Source organism: Dendropsophus ebraccatus, chromosome 15 (genome assembly GCF_027789765.1).
Source record: "Dendropsophus ebraccatus isolate aDenEbr1 chromosome 15, aDenEbr1.pat, whole genome shotgun sequence".
Lineage (NCBI taxonomy): Eukaryota > Metazoa > Chordata > Amphibia > Anura > Hylidae > Dendropsophus > Dendropsophus ebraccatus.
In genome coordinates this window covers 14,471,006-14,488,871 of record NC_091468.1, presented here as the reverse complement: position 1 = coordinate 14,488,871, position 17,866 = coordinate 14,471,006, and the positions used below count along the sequence as shown (strand labels likewise).

General features: G+C 45.2%; 1 long non-coding RNA gene across 1 annotated transcript in view; it reads right to left on the bottom strand.

The window, feature by feature from the left end:
• The window catches only part of LOC138774175 (uncharacterized), a 111,222-nt gene that overhangs the window by 74,312 nt on the left and 19,044 nt on the right, over positions 1–17,866 (bottom strand). Inside the window, exon 2 of the long non-coding RNA XR_011360255.1 lies at positions 14,871–14,947. This is a non-coding gene — a long non-coding RNA (uncharacterized lncRNA). The remainder of the gene's footprint in view (positions 1–14,870; positions 14,948–17,866) is intronic.

Sequence of the window (17,866 nt, the reverse complement as noted above, 5' to 3'; positions counted from 1 at the left end):
TTGTTGAGCAGGTCGTCATGATAGGAGATGAAAAGGACCAGTCCTTATTCACCATCTTTTTATTATTTCTGACCACCACCATCATCAGTCATCTGTGTCATCTTCTCCAGTTCCTGTTGTATACTTGGGAAGAGGTCTTCTTTCTCTTGTAGCCACCGTAACCACCGCTACTTCCGAGACCAACTTGTCTCAAGAGTGACACCCAATCACTGGCCGTGGAGCTGTTCCGCCTCAGTGATTGGCTGAGCAGGCTGGGACAAGTCTGGGATTAAATGGTGGCTACAGGCAGCTGGAGACACCGGCCACCACATCAAGACACTGGGGTTGGGGGGTGCGGAGAGGTAAGCATAACATATTTGTTATGTTTCCTTTTATGTCAACAAGATGTAAAAAATGTGCTAGCGCCGGATAACCCCTTTAAGGAAGATATCTGTGTTGTATACACATGAGTGTTTAGTAAATTTAGATGGTTTGACCAGGTGAGCCAGTCAGAACTCAGCGGATCGAGCTCCATTACGTCCATTATTGAAATATTTTTGGTATGAAGAAAGTCAATGACTTCAAAGGGTCCGAAAAGCAGTAAACAAGTGATGTAATAATCCAGATTTGGTTCTTTACAGTAATAAGATTCTATTTCTCATTGCTAGTTTGGCACAAGGTTCACCCATATATACAACCCCCAATTATACAGAACTGGTGAAATAAGATAACCACAATTAACCTGGGTCCTGCACATTGAATGGGGGCGCAGACAATGGCCGACCCTTCCCAGGCCTGACATCATATAAGCTTTTATGCTATTTATTTATTTATTTCCGTCTGGAAGTAAAATCGGCTGATGGCGCCATTCTCCTTGTAAAACAATGCCATCTGTTCCCTGGTGATAATAGATTTTATACAACTGGTAGGACTCCAAGCCTAGCTCTTTCCAGTCGGCATTTCAGCACATTAGAAGAGGAATGGGTCATTAGGAGCGCGATAGATATGCCAACAACTATATAATGGACCATCTATGGCACCACCAAGACAGCCATGCAAACATACAGTATTCTACAGTGTAAACACTCAGACAAAGTAATGAAATAATGTGACATTAAAATATTTTTTCCAGGAGGGAAAGTCAACTGGGACTAAATCATTTCCTCATGCTTAGGTCTTATGCACAACCTGTAATTGTATGGAGATGCAATGCAGAACTTACAGACTTCTATGGGGCCTTAGTGTACTTTCATATACTTCCTCTACAAAAGGCAGCATGTGATAAGTCTGACAAGGGAATGGAAGGGTAAGTATTACCAGAATATTTAATATTTACAATATTTGATTTTAAAAATTGGTGGTGATTGTCTCTTCAAAATCTGTCCTTAAAGGAGTCCTGCCAAAATGAATAATAAAGTATGTATACTTACCTGTCCCAGTGCATCCGCAGTGCTGCTTTACAAGCTCACTGACCACTGTAGGGCTCCAGTGTCATCATGATCCGGTGGGAAGGGCCTTCTCAGCCAGGCAGTGACTGCAGCAGTGTCCCGTCCCAGTCACTGACTGGCTGAGTTGGCATTATTGAGCTTGGTCGTGAAGTTGCAGGAGGCCAGCGTGAGACCTGAACTACTCCCCGTGCCCCCAGCTTTTAAGCTGGAGTCCCTCCCAGAGTCCCGCTGCTCGCCCACCTGGTCCCACCTCCCGATTCTCACACCAGGAGCTGCTGGGAGGCTCAGGCTTGGCCAGAGTTCCAGGAGGCCGGCAGTGTCTGTGATTGGTAATGCAGCGCTCGCCGATGCATTGCCCGCAGATTGCTGTTGAGTGGAGAAGGTAGCGGAACAACCAGCGTTGCCTAAATCTGCCCCCGACATTCATCTGAAAGCTTCTAAAAAAGACTCTCTCTTACTCTGGAGGACTTGGCATGTCCATCAACAAAAAAGTCCACTGATTTTAGTGAGTGCTGAGTAACATTTATGGGCCTTTTACACAGGCCAATTATCGTTTCTAGAAACGCTCCTTTGGCCGATAATCATCCCTTGTAAAAGTCACAACAATCAGCCGAGGACCGGGAAAATGGCCAATCCTTGGCTGTTCGCAAATTTTCAGCCAGCTTTGAAATGTACCATTATCGGCTGCACATCTTTCTGAGTAAACAGGGTTACGTGGGGCCGATAACGATAAAGGGAAACCGAGAGCATAGCAGTATATACTTATATCAACGCTTCTTGTGATGCTCTCCCGTCCTTGGCCGATGCTGTATCCGTGCTGCTTGTGATCTGACAACCTCCTCCAGAATGATTGACAGATGGAGGAGGCGGGACCTGAAGATACAGCCAGCAGTCAGAGCACTGGGGACCCGGATGCTATATCACAAGCAGCATGGATGATTAAAGGACAAGTGCCATTAAAAATTTTTTCTCAGTAATTGAAGCACATTACAAAGTTATTTAACTCTGTAATGTGCTTCAATCACCTATCTGCCTCCCTTCCCTGTCTTTCCCCCCTCCACCCCCCAGCAGGAAGTGTAAGAAAACTCACAGATACCTAATTACTGTCGACACCAAGCTCTTCTCTCGGCTTCTTCTTGTGACGATCATCAGCAGGAGGGCTGGGCTAGCTCCTGTTACACCAGCCTCCCCCTCCCCTGCCTTGTCAGGAGACTCTGCTTGCTGAGCTCCGATTGGCTGAACAACTGCAGGCCATCTGAGTCATGTCACTTGCTTATCTTCTCTCCGACTGACTCCCAGCACATAGGCAGCCCCCCCCCCCCCCATCTCCTCCTGCTGCCGAGTGGACTCAGTGAGTGAAGGATTCATGTCACTAGGGAAGATAAGCAAGAGACATAGACTCAGATGGCTTGCAGTTGTTCAGCCAATCAGAGCTGAGCAAGCTGAGTCACCTGACAAGGCAGGGGAGGGGTAGGCTGGTGTAACAGGAGCTAGAGCAGCCCTCCTGCTGATGACTCATCGTCACAAGAAGAAGCTGAGAGAGGAGCCTGGTGACAACAGTAATTAGGTCTGTGTGAGTTTCTTACACTTCCTGCTGGGGGGTGGAGGGGGGAAAAGATAGGGAAGGGAGGCAGATAGGTGATTGAAGCATATTTCAGAGTTATATAACTTTGTAATGTGCTTCAATTACTGGGAAAAGTTTTTCATGGCACTTGTCCTACTTTACTAATGGTTCCCATACTAATTGAGGGACTTTTCTTTGCGAGTCACGGAAAAAAATAATACTGCCTGTGTCCACCCATGACTCTGTAGATGACCTTGCTTCTTCTTCACACTAACTTGAAGACGGTGAATATTTTGTCATTTAATTATATTATTACCATCACTATAAAAGCCCCCACCGTCCAAAAATTCTCATGGAATTCAGTTTTTTCAGTGTTTTTTTTTCAATGGTATTAGAGTACTATGATGTCCACTGTATACCGTGCCCCCAGTGTAAATTATAAACCTATTAGAAGTCCAGACTATACAGAGGCATACGGCCAATGATTACATTGATGCTAAATTTCTCATTTCTTTTCCATGGAGAGGGCCTCAGGTTAACCGGCTTAGCTTTGAATTTCGCTTCTGTGATTTTACAATCAACTCCAAAACCACTTGACCACTTCCTCTTGTGAAAGGTCCATACCATTACCTCAACCATAAACATGCCCGGGCAGAGCGGGACACAGTCTGGCTTTGTAACGGGGTGTCTCTGAGACATGTTATGCCTCATTGACAGTTTTAAAACTGCTTTCATGGGCTGTTTGTTGAATCTGGCTTACGCAACGGAAGACTTACCCTGATGATAGGAGCGTGCTACATGAAAGAGACTGTTTTACTGGTGAAGGCTGGATAATAAGAACCAATGTGTTTACTAGAGACCAGAGCCCGTGACCTCAGACCCCCCCCCCCCCCCCATCCGACCCCCCATTGTCTCTAAGCTACACATAGTTTTATCGTTGTAAGTGGAGATTTTATTTTATTTTTGCTACTGCTGTTTTTGATGTAGGTATGTAGGTATGTTGCATTCCTTCAAGGGATTTTCAAGGGTTTGTACATGGATGGCTGACACAAACTGATCTAAGTGTAAGGAGTGAACCTATTGAGTCACTATTGGCTGAATAAGAGGTGAGAGTCTGAAGGGGCCAATGTACATAATAGTAAAGTCGGCCATGTCTATTGAATTGAGCTAAATAAACCCATCTGTATGGGAGAGGGCCTCTAGGAAAAAGAGGATCAGGTGTGTTGAATTTAAGCTCCCAGTTCTTTGTATTCAGGGGAGATAAGCTGCTGCCAGACGCATTCAATGGCATGCTCAGTTCAGTTCGGGTATGAAGAGGATGGAAGGAACAGGGTTGGCCCAGTGAGCATTCATCCAATTGAAGGTGTATGACCACCTTAAAGTGATACTGTCATTTGTAGTAACTTTTGACAAGCCATCATATCCCAGCAGGTGTCTGAGACCCATATAATATACACACTCACCGCCACTACAGTGTCATCTGTTTCATCCCTGCTCTATCCATACATTTCATTAATGTATCTGGGTCATGTGACTTCTGATAAACCACCATCTTGACTTTCAGATTGCAAACTGCATCCTCTCCCTTTCAAATCTGCTCTCAATCCCATGATGCATCAGCACAGCATGGGCAGACCAGACTCTGCTGAGTAGATTCATTAGTAACCGGTGACGGTGTGCAGATGGTAATCCATGTAAAATCAAGCAGAATGAAGCAGAATGGATTTGGAGCAGGCAGTGATTAATATGTGTTCACGGGTGTCCCTGATAGAGATGAGTGTGACTCAAGCATGCGGGAGTCGGAACGCTCGGCATTGGAATACTGGTGGATGACAAAGTTGGATGCCACCCTAGAGAGTCCTGGAAAACATGGTTACAGCCATAGGCCATATGTTGTATCCACCAGGACTCCCTAAGGCGGCATCCAACTTCGGCAGCCACCGCTATTCCTCTCTGCAAAAAATGGGCCACCTTGGCTTGTAGTAATTGGTGCGTCTGCTGTCCTGGTAGTTCTGCCTGTCCTTCCCCGCCATTATGCAACTCAATTTCTTCCCATAGGATCTGTTGCTGTGTTATATCCCAGAGCCATATGGAATATAGAGAAAGGCGGTCGGAGCAGACCAGGAGAATCCCGTCTGCCTTAGCAATGTGTGGGGTGAACCTGCCTCCACATAGGAAAGAAGATGTTGGCAAATAAGTGCGGAAACATTTGGGTGAAATGATCCAGAATGAGAAGAGTCCACACCTAGCGAAGGAACACCCATCCAATAAATAGATGAGGCCCCTGGACTCTTCGCACACACACACACACACACACACTGCTTGTGTTTGGGGCACAATTTTGTCCATTGTACTCATGGATCCTTTATATGATGCCATTTCTGAACTCTATTTTGGCATTGAATGGTTAATGGGATAGTTCACATTGGACAATCCATTTTGTTAAAAAGATTTTCAGTAAATAGCCCAAACACAAGGCACTGAGACCTTCAGTGATCAGCTCTAAAGCTATATTCACACAGCGTAAACATACGGCCATTGTTGCAATCGGCAACAACGACCGTACTTTGAACGTAAAGATACGCTGAATGGGATCCCGGCCAGAGCGTATACACATAGTAGATGCTCCGGCCGGGATCCCAAGTGGCGCCGCAAGGAACTGACATGTCATTTTTTTCTGCGGCTGCTATTCATTGAATAGCAGCCGTAGAAAACCATGTCAGTGCACACTGTGGAGCGAGTGGCTGCAGCCGCTTGCTTCACAGTGTGCTATGGGAAGTTCTGATGTGGGCATGCGGCGATGCGGCCGGATGATCTTTATGGCCGTAGAGTTCTGATGCAGGCGCATCGGCGCGCGCCCGCATCAGGACTTCCCATAGCAGTACCGGCCGGGATGATCTTTGCAGAGACCGGCCGTTCCGTGACCCGCCCGGGTCACGGAACGGCCGGTCTCTTACGCCATGTGAACATGGCCTAAAGTGGTAAGACCCTAGCAGCAAGTGTTCAGGTTCCCTGCAGCACCACCCAGGTGAAGTGAAGCATTGCACTGTGCCCATTGAAATTACACTGTGCCCCCTGGCACAATGATGAAGAACCTTTTTTGAAGAATATTTTAATGTTGGGCTGGGCTCACACTGTTTTTGCAACCTGTGTTTTTAAACCGTTTTATACAACAACAAAACGGATTAAAAATCGAAGGCATTTGTGTGCATCCGTTATGATCCGTTTTTCCATTGACCTCCATTATAAAAAAAAAAAGGATAAAAAAAGGTTCAAAATGCATCCTTTTTTTTAGCGTACAACAAAAATGTGGTCAACCACGTTTTTGTGTACGCTTAAAAAAGGATGCGTTTTGATCCGTTTTTGATTTTTTTTTTTATAATGGAAGTCAATGTAAAAATGGATCAAAACAGATGCACACAAATACATCCATTTTTTTCCCCCTTTTTTATCCGTTGTTTGCATAAAACGGATTGCAAAAACGTATGACTGGTAGAATATTGTTGGTTCTGTAAGAGAATCACCAGAAGATTGGAATAGAGGAAGGAGAAGGTTCTGAAACAAATCAATGGCTGGAAGATGTGTTGGTAGAAAATGATCTAATGCCATATCTGTCCCATTGTGTTATACAGAGTACAGGGCGTGATGACACAGGGATCCTCTCTTTGATCTCCTGACTGTTTGTCTCATGCACCAACTAGGTATCATACAATGTAGATGCAGTCTCTCTTTATTGATGTCTTTCTGGCACTAGAAAACATACGGACGATCGGCGATGGTCCTAATCGTCTGGAGTCATCTGATTGATCTACTAGGAGCATCGTTTTTACCTGCACCTGGTATTAAAACCCGTTTACTTTCTAGTGAATAAGACTGAGCTGTAATACCAGCTACAGCCACTACCTAAGGTATGGAGCTATGCCTGAAAAACAATGACAAAGACAAAGCCCTTGGTAGAGCACCGTGGGCCCTTCAATCATTTGATCAGTTAAGGTGCAGAGAGTTGGACGCCAACCAATAGGCCAAACTTGGAGAACCCCTTAAGGGTGCGTTCACACCTACAGGATCCGTAGCAGATCCGCAGCAGATTTGATGGTGCACATTTGATGCTGTGTTCAGTTATTTAATTGAAATCTGCTGCGGATCCACAGCAGAAATAAGCTGCGGTTCCGGTAGGTGTGAACGTACCCTAAACAGGTAGTCTAGAAAAAAAAAAATGTTTTGAATCAACTAATACCAATAAGTTATACAAATTTGAAAATTATTTCTATTTTTTTTTTTTAAAACTTCCAGAACTGTCCAGAGCAGGAGGGGTTTTCTATGGGATTTGCTGCTACTCTGGACAGTTCCTGACATGGACAGAGGTGGCAGCAGAGAGCAATGTGTCAGACTGGAAAGAATACACCACTTCCTGCAGGACATACAGCAGCTGATAAGTAAACAGAAGTAATTTACAAATAACTTTATAACTTTCTGGCACCAGTTGATCTCAATTTTTTTTTCTCCTCAGAGTACCCCTTTACATATAGAGGTAAAATGATAAAACTGTATATTGTACCATTAACATGCATATACTATAAAAAGACTGAGGCCCCCAATGCTATAATGGTACCAGGGCCCGGCCTACTATTTGTCATCTTTAATATTGGTAGATGGCGTTTGGGGCCTATCTCGCACCATGGACACCATGAATAACCCTGCACCCCCTATAGCTGCGCCCTTGGTAATAAAGGGACCCAAATGATATATTAGCAGCTGTCACTATGCGCCTGTCAGATCACTGTGTTACTATGGAAACAATTCCTTCTTCTAGACATGACATTAGACAATACCCAGGCAGAATTTTACTTTTATGTCGATCTTTGATGTCTTTTATGTATCAATGAGCCCTCATTTCTATTGAATAGTGATGATACTGTACTATACCTACAATAATAAGCAGCAGGAAACAATGGGATAGCGACAATAATAAACATATCAAGATTTATAAAAAAAAAAAAAATTACAAGAAAACATAACACATAAAATCTGTAATTAGGTTGTGTAATGCAGATAAGAAACAGGAATTGATGGATTTATTCTAGGTTATTACTATATATTTCATGCTATAGGGGTCACCTGGCTATAAGATGATCAGTAGGTATTTCCACACGGGATGTCATCACTTTTAGGCTATGTTCACACTACATAAAACTACGGCCGTAGTTTTTGTGCAGTGCAACACAGCCTATTGAGCAATGGCATCCCGGCCGGAGCGTACACACATCGTATACGCTCCGGCCGGGATCTGTGCGGCCCCGCAAATAACTGACAGGTCACTCGCTTCACTGTGTGCTATGGTAAGCAATACTATGTTTCCGCCCGCTCGTCCTTGCACCGCCTCCCTCTCATGTCTGTAAGCGGCCGCCCCCCACATACGATGTTACTATGAGTCCTCTTCTTGGCTTCTGTGCCTTTAGCGATCGTATCCCGCGCAGGCACAGTGACGGAGAAGGCTGGTCACGTCACTGCGCCTGCGCGGGATACGATCGCAACAGCACAGAAGCCGAGAAGAGGCTAGTCACGTCGCAGGCGCAGTGACGTGACCAGCCTTCTCCGTCACTGCGCCGAGAAAGGACTCATAGTAACATTGTATGCGGGGGCAGGGGGCGTTGAACGGGCGCTGACAGACATGAGAGGGAGGCGGTGCAGGGGACGAGCGGGCGGAAACATAGTATGTGGGGGGCGGGTGCTGACAGACATGAGAGGCGGTGCAGGGACAAGCGCGTCACTACTACAGGGCGTGGATGACGTGCAGAAGACACACCACAGAGGTGGCGCTGATCTGCCAACGTCACTGCAGCATCTCTGGGGGTCAAAGTTTGTTTTTTCTGCATCATGAAAGTGCAACCAGCGTGGCCAAACATATCTGCTGAAAGGACTTCACATAGCTACAAAAGGTATAAGTAGTTGGGGGGGGGGGGGGGTAGCACAGTGGGTACAGAGTCGCTTTAAAGAAAATGTGCCACCAGGTACATTGCCTCTGTTTTTTTTTTTTTTTGTTTTTTTTTTACATTAACAGACTGGGCATTGGCCAGCCCGCAGAGCGCTGGAGATCGGCCCGCCGGCCCCCAGAAATAGACTCGGAAATAGACCGCCATCGTGTGCAGGAACCGAATGGCGGTTCAAAAAGAGGACTGCTCCTCTGGCATCCCCATGTCGGCCCGCCTGTTAATGTAACCAAAAAACCAAAGCAATGTACCTGGTGGTCCATTCGCTTTAAAATCCCCAGCTTTAGTATATTATAGTGTAGTGTCTCAGTACAGGTTTTGCCAATAAGCTTCTATTTCACCTGTCAAAAGGTATCTCTGTCAGGTGTCATTTTCTGGGATGATGGCCGTTGTTTTACACTATCACCACTTGGTGTCTCTCTCTCCCCTACTCTCGTAATCTCAAGAATGGGGACCCTGAAATCCTTGCAGAATTCAGCTGTGGACTCCATTTGTCTCTCTCCAGCAGCTCCATAGCGAATGAGTGAAACTGAGCAACGCATATGTGGTCCAGAGCTCTATCCTGAAGGGATTTGGTAGTCCTTGACCTCTGCCCTTGCCTAGTAGCCTAGCGGCTTGTACCACCGGCGGCGGCTGCACTCATACCTCCCGTCTTCTCATTGTGGTGTCCAGCCTATTCTGTTGCCTCCTCTGTCACCCAGCAGCAAGTCTCTTGTCCCCACCTCCTTGGTTAAATTTAAAGGGCCAGTGCACCATTAATTGCTGCAGGTCATTGGCCTCTAGTATTTATTCTAGCCTCTTCCTCTCTGCCCCACCAGATCTTTAGTGCCTCTAGCCTATCAAGAAAGCGTTCCCCTTCCTATTGTTGCCGTTCACTGTACCATCCCTTTTGCCTAGTTTCCTGACTACATTCTACCTGTGCCTGCCCTGACCTGTCTGCCTGTCCCTGACACCTGTCTCACGTTTCCTGTACCTCGTTCCCCTTCGGCTGCCTCCGCAAAAAAGTGGTAGCAACCTGGGGGCCACCTGCCTTGCAGCGGGCTCTGGGGAAAACCCTCAACTCTTTAGACTCTGCTCCCTGGTGCGGCTTATACCATTGCTTGTGCTGGCTCCACTACCTTAGGTCATTACACCTAGGCCAGCATTATTGGCGCCCTCTGATACCCAGCACCCAATCCTTACCATGCCTTTGGTCAATAGAACCAAGGTTCTACCAAGGTTTGGCATCTTTGGGTTATGAGAATGTTCCTCAGTCCTTGCATCCATGGTGTTATCAGTTTCCCCAGCATCCTGGACTTCCACTAATGCCTCCATCTCCCATCAAGTCAAGAAAAAGTAAAAAAAAAAAAAAAAAATTCAAAAAGTTTTCCATCTCACTTCAATCTGAGGCTCTGCTAAATAGTTTAACCTTGATGGGACTGCCAGGACATGTGCGGAAAGGACAGAAAATAATAAGTTGCGTTGTAGAAAGTGGATTTGAAGTTCGTCGTTCCAGAAAAGACGTTTACTCAGAAACCCCCCCCAAACATTCCGGTTAATAGATCCCACGCCTGTATATTTGCCAAGCGCCAAAGCCTATCCCTGCAATGAGAACAGCAATAGAGTGTTAAAAAAAAAACAGTCCCAGCAGGAGGGCGGCCCGCGACGACGTCGAGTATAATTGTGCAAACACAATTCCTAATTTGCTTTCATTATGGTGCACATCTCCTATAGCCTCTCGAGAGTCAAAAAAGAAAAAAAAAAAGGCTCCTCGGGCCATGAAGAGAGTTGAAAATCAGTTCTATCCAAGCTCATAAAATGTAATGGTAGGCCGCTCCGGCTTACACCATTGACCTACATAATTGCAAACAACTTCTATAAATGGAAAAGCTGTTAGTTAAAGTATCTAGACAGGAACGTTTTTTTTGTTTTTTTTTTCTCCAGTTTTTTTTTCCTTTCCCCTCTTCACAACATCTGCGTCCAGAGGGAAAGAAAAGCTATGTTTGGACTGGCCTTTTTCCATTTAAAAAAAAAAAAAAAAAATCTGTCTAAGGCGAAGCGAGTTACAAGTTACATAAACATTTCTCCTCTTTTCATAAATTGGCTGCAGTCTCCGAACAATAAGGTTACTGTGGAGGGAAAACCGCAGACACGTCCCACATCTGCTGGACAAGCAGCAAATCTCAACTGTGGAATCATTCTTTGAAAACGCCAGAAAGGAAGTCCAGGGTCTTAAGGCGAGACTTTTCTATGTTATAGTTGGAGGAGTTCCCCGCTTTGCTTTCTGTGTAGCTGGGTTATTATATAGCCGCCTTTATGGACGAGAATATCCCCGGCGATGCTGATGCAAGTAAAGGGAGCGCTTTTACGGCTTCCCTATCTGGATATTTTTGTATGTTAAAGGGGCACTCCGGTGAAAATATTTTTCTGGTTTCAAAAAGTTATACAGATTTGTAATTTACTTCTATTTAAAAAAATCATAAGTCTTCTTATACTTATCAGCTGCCGTATGTCCTGCAGAAAGTGGGGTATTCTTTCCAGTCTGACACAGAGCTCTCTGCTGCCACCTCTGTCCATGTCAGGAACTGTCCAGAGCAGCAGCAAATCTCCATAGAAAACCTCTCCTGCTCTGGACAGTTCCTGACATGGACAGAGGTGGCAGCAGAGAGCACCATGTCAGACTGGAGAGGCTACTTCTCTATAAACCAGGGATGGGGAACCCTTGACCCTGCAGCTGGCGCAAACTACAGTTCCTTACCTGCCCAGACAGCCAAAGCCTCCAGGCATCATGGAAAATGTAACAGCTGGAGGGCCGAAGGTTCAGCATCCCAGCTGTAGACAGCTGTTTTGGGTCGTTGCCCTTCATCAGTACATAGGAGAATGGTGGCCATTGTTGTGGGACCAAAGGTTAATGTTTCTCCTTGAGGATAGCATCATAAAGAGCATAAACTCTCAGTAGAGCATGAATATAAATCTCTACACATTTTTATAAAGCTTTTCCTAAGGAGAAAGAATACCTAATAACCATCAGAACAGCTGGCTACAGATGGGTAATGTCAACATCGATTTCAATGGAAAGGTAGAATTAATAAGTTGCTTCTCATATCCTCTTTCTTAACAGAATTCTTCCCAGAATGACTTATAAGTCTCTATATGTCTTTATGGCACTCTCTGCAAGGAGAAACATTATCTATGGCCATGTAGACATGTGCCAGGCTTTTGGCCTAATTTCTGAAGAAAAAGATCCTTAGAACATATATATAAATAAATATATATATATATATATATATATATATATATATATATATATATAAATATATATATATATATATAATGTCCTTTCAACTCTGATTGTTTTCAGCTGGATAATGGAAAAACTAACATAGCCGCCATCATGTCTCCCATAAAAGTTTTCCTCCCATTTCCTTGACTTCTGAAAGCTTCTTTATTCTCATGATTAAAGCGAATGTATCACCAGGTACACGGCTGTGCTTTTTTTTACCTTCATAGATCGGTGCCGGTGCTGTAGTCCTTTCTTTTTGTAGTGTCTCCAGGTTCCTGTGCTCGGCGCTGTTCTTTTTGGGAGCACCAGCCCACCGGGGAGCACTGGAGGTGGGCCCGGCGGCCCCCAGTGTGATGAGACCCCCTCCCCTCTGTGACGTGGCTCCATTGGAATCAATGAAGCTGCATCACAGAGGGTGGGGTAGAATGCCACACTGGTGGCCGGCAGGCCCACCTCCAGAGCTCCCCGGTGGGCTGGTGCTCCCAAAAAGAACAGCGCCGAGCACAGGAACCTGGAGACACTACAAAAAGAAAGGACTACAGCACCGGCATCGATCTATGAAGGTAAAAAAAAGCACAGCCATGTACCTGGTGATACATTTGCTTTAAAGGAGAAGTCCGGTGAAAATTTTTATTAAAGTATTGTATTGCCCCCCCCCCCCCAAAAGTTATACAAATCTCCAATATACATTTATTACGGGAAATGCACATAAAGAGCTTTTTTCCCTGCGCTTACTACTGCATGAAGGATTCACTTGCTGGATAACATGGTGATGTCACTTGCTGGATAACATGGTGATGTCACTTCCTGGATAACATGGTGGTGTCACTTCCTGGATAACATGGAGATGTCACTTCCTGGATAAAATGGTGATGTCACGACCCAGAGCTGTGCGGGCTGTGGCTGCTGGAGAGGATGATGGCAGAGGGATAATCAGTGTCCCTCCAGTGCCCTGTGTGTCCCCCTGCCATCATCCTCTCCAGCAGCCACAGCCCGCACAGCTCTGGGAGCTGGGTCGTGACATCACCATGTTATCCAGGAAGTAAAGCCTTGATGCAGTAGTAAGTGCAAGGAAAAAAGGGCTTTAGAAGCATTTCCCGTAATAAGTGTATAATGGTGATTTGTATAACTTTTGGGGGGGCAATACAATACTTTAATAAAAATTTTCTCTGGACTTCTCCTTTAAGCAGTTCTCAAGAAACGTGTCAAAGCTGTAACGACGGCCATATTGGTTGTTACCAGGCTTTTCACACAGATAGCCACTAGTGAAGCCCATGTCATTGCTGTGTATCTATGACATCATGTCTATGCTTGAAACCCCGGCCATAGGCAGGCACTTACCATTTATTGTTTCTATGTTTCAGCTCAGGATAACTTCCATATTGTTGTTGTCATCATAATCTACGTGCGGAAAGTGTCTTTAGAGACTCTTGGGTGCAAACACTGTAGTAGAGCCATCATTTTCACAGTGTGTGTGATATGGTGTATTTGCCATATGGTATAGTGAGATAACACCATACAAGATAATTATGCAGTTATCCCGACCCTGCTGTGCCTACGTATGTGCCCAGATTGCCCACAGGCCTCCGGGTCAGATCGCTTCTGCTTTCTCTAGCTGTACCGCTGTACTCCAGGCATCTCTAACTTTTTTTTTTACACTCTTTAAGGTGATTATTTGCAGAACAAGAGAATTCTGCAGCCATTATGTCATCCAGTAACTCGGGGACGGTAATGGCGTTACATATGTTTTTACTTACTTGGCAGCAAGAGTTTGCAAACCGAGACCACATACAAGTATGGCTATGTAATGTGTTATTGTTACCTAGAATGTCCGGCATAATCAAGCATATTCTAAGACATATGTATAACAGTAACGTTTAGTGGGGTCTTCATCCCACCTTCATCCTACCTGGACCCTGCCTTGTCGTCTTCATCCTACCTGGACCCTGCCTTGTCGTCTTCATCCCACCTTCATCCTACCTGGACCCTGCCTTGTCGTCTTCATCCTACCTGGACCCTGCCTTGTCGTCTTCATCCTACCTGGACCCTGCCTTGTCGTCTTCATCCTACCTGGACCCTGCCTTGTCGTCTTCATCCCACCTTCATCCTACCTGGACCCTGCCTTGTTGTCTTCATCCTACCTGGACCCTGCCTTGTCGTCTTTATCCTACCTGGACCCTGCCTTGTCGTCTTCATCCCACCTTCATCCTACCTGGACCCTGCCTTGTTGTCTTCATCCTACCTGGACCCTGCCTTGTCGTCTTTATCCTACCTGGACCCTGCCTTGTCGTCTTCATCCCACTTTCATCCTACCTGGACCCTGTCTTGTCGTCCATTGCAGACACATGTAGGTGAGGTGGTTAGAAGTGTGTATTGCATCTTCTACAGGTCTTTAAAAGCTCAGCCAAAAGCTGAACCAACCACCTTGGGCCAAGACCACTTACAATGAATTTGTTGCAGATTGTGGCAATAGATGGACGTTTCTCCACTTTAGGCCTTCACAATCCTTGGCTTCTAGTTATAATCCATTGGCTGCTTAAAAATGAACATGGTATGTACATCCATTCTACGCTATGGTTTTACAACCACTAATAAGAACAGAATATACACTTGACACGGTCAAATACCTTCAATAACTGTTGTCCAAACGTTCATCTGGCCGTCCGCTTTCTTTCCCGATCTCCATGTGTTCATGTGTTGTTAACTGACAGAGAAGGGGTAAGAATAAAAGGGGTCAGCAACTGAAATCCAACATGCCTGATCCCCTGATCCCAGGTGCATTATTTTACATTTAGAAACATTGAGCTGTAGTTTCCATTGTTTAGACCACTTATCTAGTAAAGCTAATACATTTTCCATATTACTGACACCTCCAGGAATATCAACCCTATTGCACACTTTTGTGCTATCAGCCAATACATACAATGTACTGATTCTCTTTATGGAGATCCAGATGAAAGTCCTTGAAGTAATGCTCTCTAAGAAAAGTGTGCAAAATAGCTCTCCTCCTGAAGGAAGAAAATGGCCTCTCCAGTGGCTACCCTATTTTCTACACAGGGCATGGAAACCTGACTTGGATTATCAGCCAAACCTAAGATGTCCGTCTATGGAGCCCTTTGTTTGGTTTTTTTTGCTCCTCATTAGATCATAGTAGGGTTGGCTGTATGATTATGTAGTTTACTTACTGATGTCATATCCTATTTTCTTATATCTTGTACCTCAATACATAGAAACATATTAAATCAGAAGGTTGGGCTCCCATAAAAAAGAACACTTTGTTCATACCATTGGGTTAGACCCAATCCAAAAAAAAAAAAAAACCCCCAAAAAACATAAAAATTAGCTAAGCGTTCCTTTAAGTATTTGCAAAGGTTAAATTAGGTTTCAATAATTTTTGCTGCCAAATCTCATGCCTGCCCACTCTTTAGTCCAACTTTCCGACCTCTGAGTCACTGTCTGAAATCAAAACAAGCAGCTGGACCTCATAGAAGTTAGCGCTGTGAGAAAGTATGGCTCAAAATGGCTCCCATTGTTCGGGCGTAATTTTATACTGCGTGCTTAATATCCTCAGCGATTCACAGAATTCTCAGAATTGTGCAGCTCTGTCAACCCTGGGAAACACAAAACCCAATGTACATGGTAGGAGAAAGTGTTACAAAGGAATCCTTGAATTGGCCATTGTGTACAGGCGTACACTCAATAGGGCGGATAACCTATATATTATACAATGAATAAACTGATGATGACCTGATGATGCTGAATCAATTGCTTTCACACCATTTGTATATTGCCTAACCACATCCTGCCCCCTCCCTACCCACTAGTTATGCCATTCCTGGGAGTTTGTTCCCAGTTTGTCTGAATGGTGGAGCAGGGGTAAGATGACGGGTATCCAATTACCTAAAAGCCCCATTGCACCGAGTGATAATGTGCCCAAACAGGCCGAATCGGCAGATTATGGCTCCATGCAATAAAGACAATGATCAGCCCAAGAAACAATCATTGTCTTTTAACATACTGAAAAATCATCGGCCACTGACTGCGTATCACTACTGATGCCTGGCTGACGACTGATAAATAAATAAACTTAATACCTACCTGTCCCGGTTCCCCGGTCTCCTTCTGGGCTTCTCCCCACTCCTCGCAGCCACAGCTGGAACTTCTGAGCCGGTTTCTGAAGTGACAGGCCACTCAGCCAATCACTGGCCAAAGCGTTGTCCTGTCTCAGTCAGTGATTGGCGGCCTGTCACTGAAGAGAAGTAGAAGTTTTCGGGGCGGCCCCTGACAGTGGGGAAAAGCTAAAGGGCACAGAGGAGTGTGGACAGGTAAGTAAAATACTTTATTTAATTTTCTATATACAGCAAGGGCTGCACGGACATCGCTAACAATATATATAAACAGCCCTTGCTGTACGATAGTCAAGCAGTGTAAAAGGCTCTGTAAGCAAGCACCGATCTAGCAGATCAGCGCTCACTTATCCAGAATATTGGACCATGTAATACGACCCTAAGGTGGAAATAAGGAGTGGGGTGCAAATTATACATGTCCGAATAGTGAAACAAAGATCTAACTTTTTCACTTTGACTGTGGAACCCACTATACTGTGGCCTAACTGAATATTTATTTATATTATTTCTGGATGGATAGATAGATAGATAGATAGATAGATTAAAGCGAATGTACCATTACCTTATATATATTATGTACATTACCTTTTTTTTTTTCCAGTATTAGATCAGCGGCGGTGTGGGGATCCCTGTGACTTTGTCTTTGAAACACCGCCCCGTTCCCGCACTCTGTGCCAGTCTTTGGCCATGCACTGGCGCAGCTCTATGCACTGGGAGCATAGAGGGGAGGGGAGCCCACCCCAGTGCATAGAGCTAGGCCAGTGGATGGTCAAAGAATGGCGCCGAGCACAGGGACCAGCCAGCGTTTCAGCAAAAAGGACCGCTCCACCGGGATCCCCACACCGGCACTGATCTGCTTTAACTTCACCCAATCTGCAAGTTCACCCAATGACAGATATGTAGTAAGCCCTGTGCACACAGAGCAAGAGCGGCGGAATTCCGGAACATGTTCATTCTTCAGTGCGGAGAGAGGAGCTGCACAAGCCTCCCATAGACTGTCATTATGACATGGAGGCTGGCGGCATTCCACGGCTCTTGCTCTGTGTGCATAGGGCCGTAGGGTATACCAGCAGAACTATACCTAGGTAAATAGATATGCGGAATGGATATGTGGATCACTTTCTATTTCTTTCAGACTGGGACACTAAATAATAATACGTCCTGGTAAGAAGTTCTGGCCCAGGGACCACCTAGGATTGCCCTCTAGTGCTGAGCCAACTTGCTGAACTGCTGGCAACATTCCCAAATTTGAGCTCTCAGAATTTGACTCCCGACGTCTCGAAAAGTTGGATGACGCCCTAAGGAGTCCTTGAGAACACGGATACAGCCTACCCCTAACCTGCCTTTTTTTGGATAGAGTTTGCCTAAAGCATGTAACACTTGTTGCCCAATTCCTAAGATTGTCCCTTTAAGATCAGGACTGTTTGCAAGTATCCCATGGGTGGTGGGGTGTGTTAAAAATAAAGGCTCTAGTGGTTGGCCACCATGGGACAGTA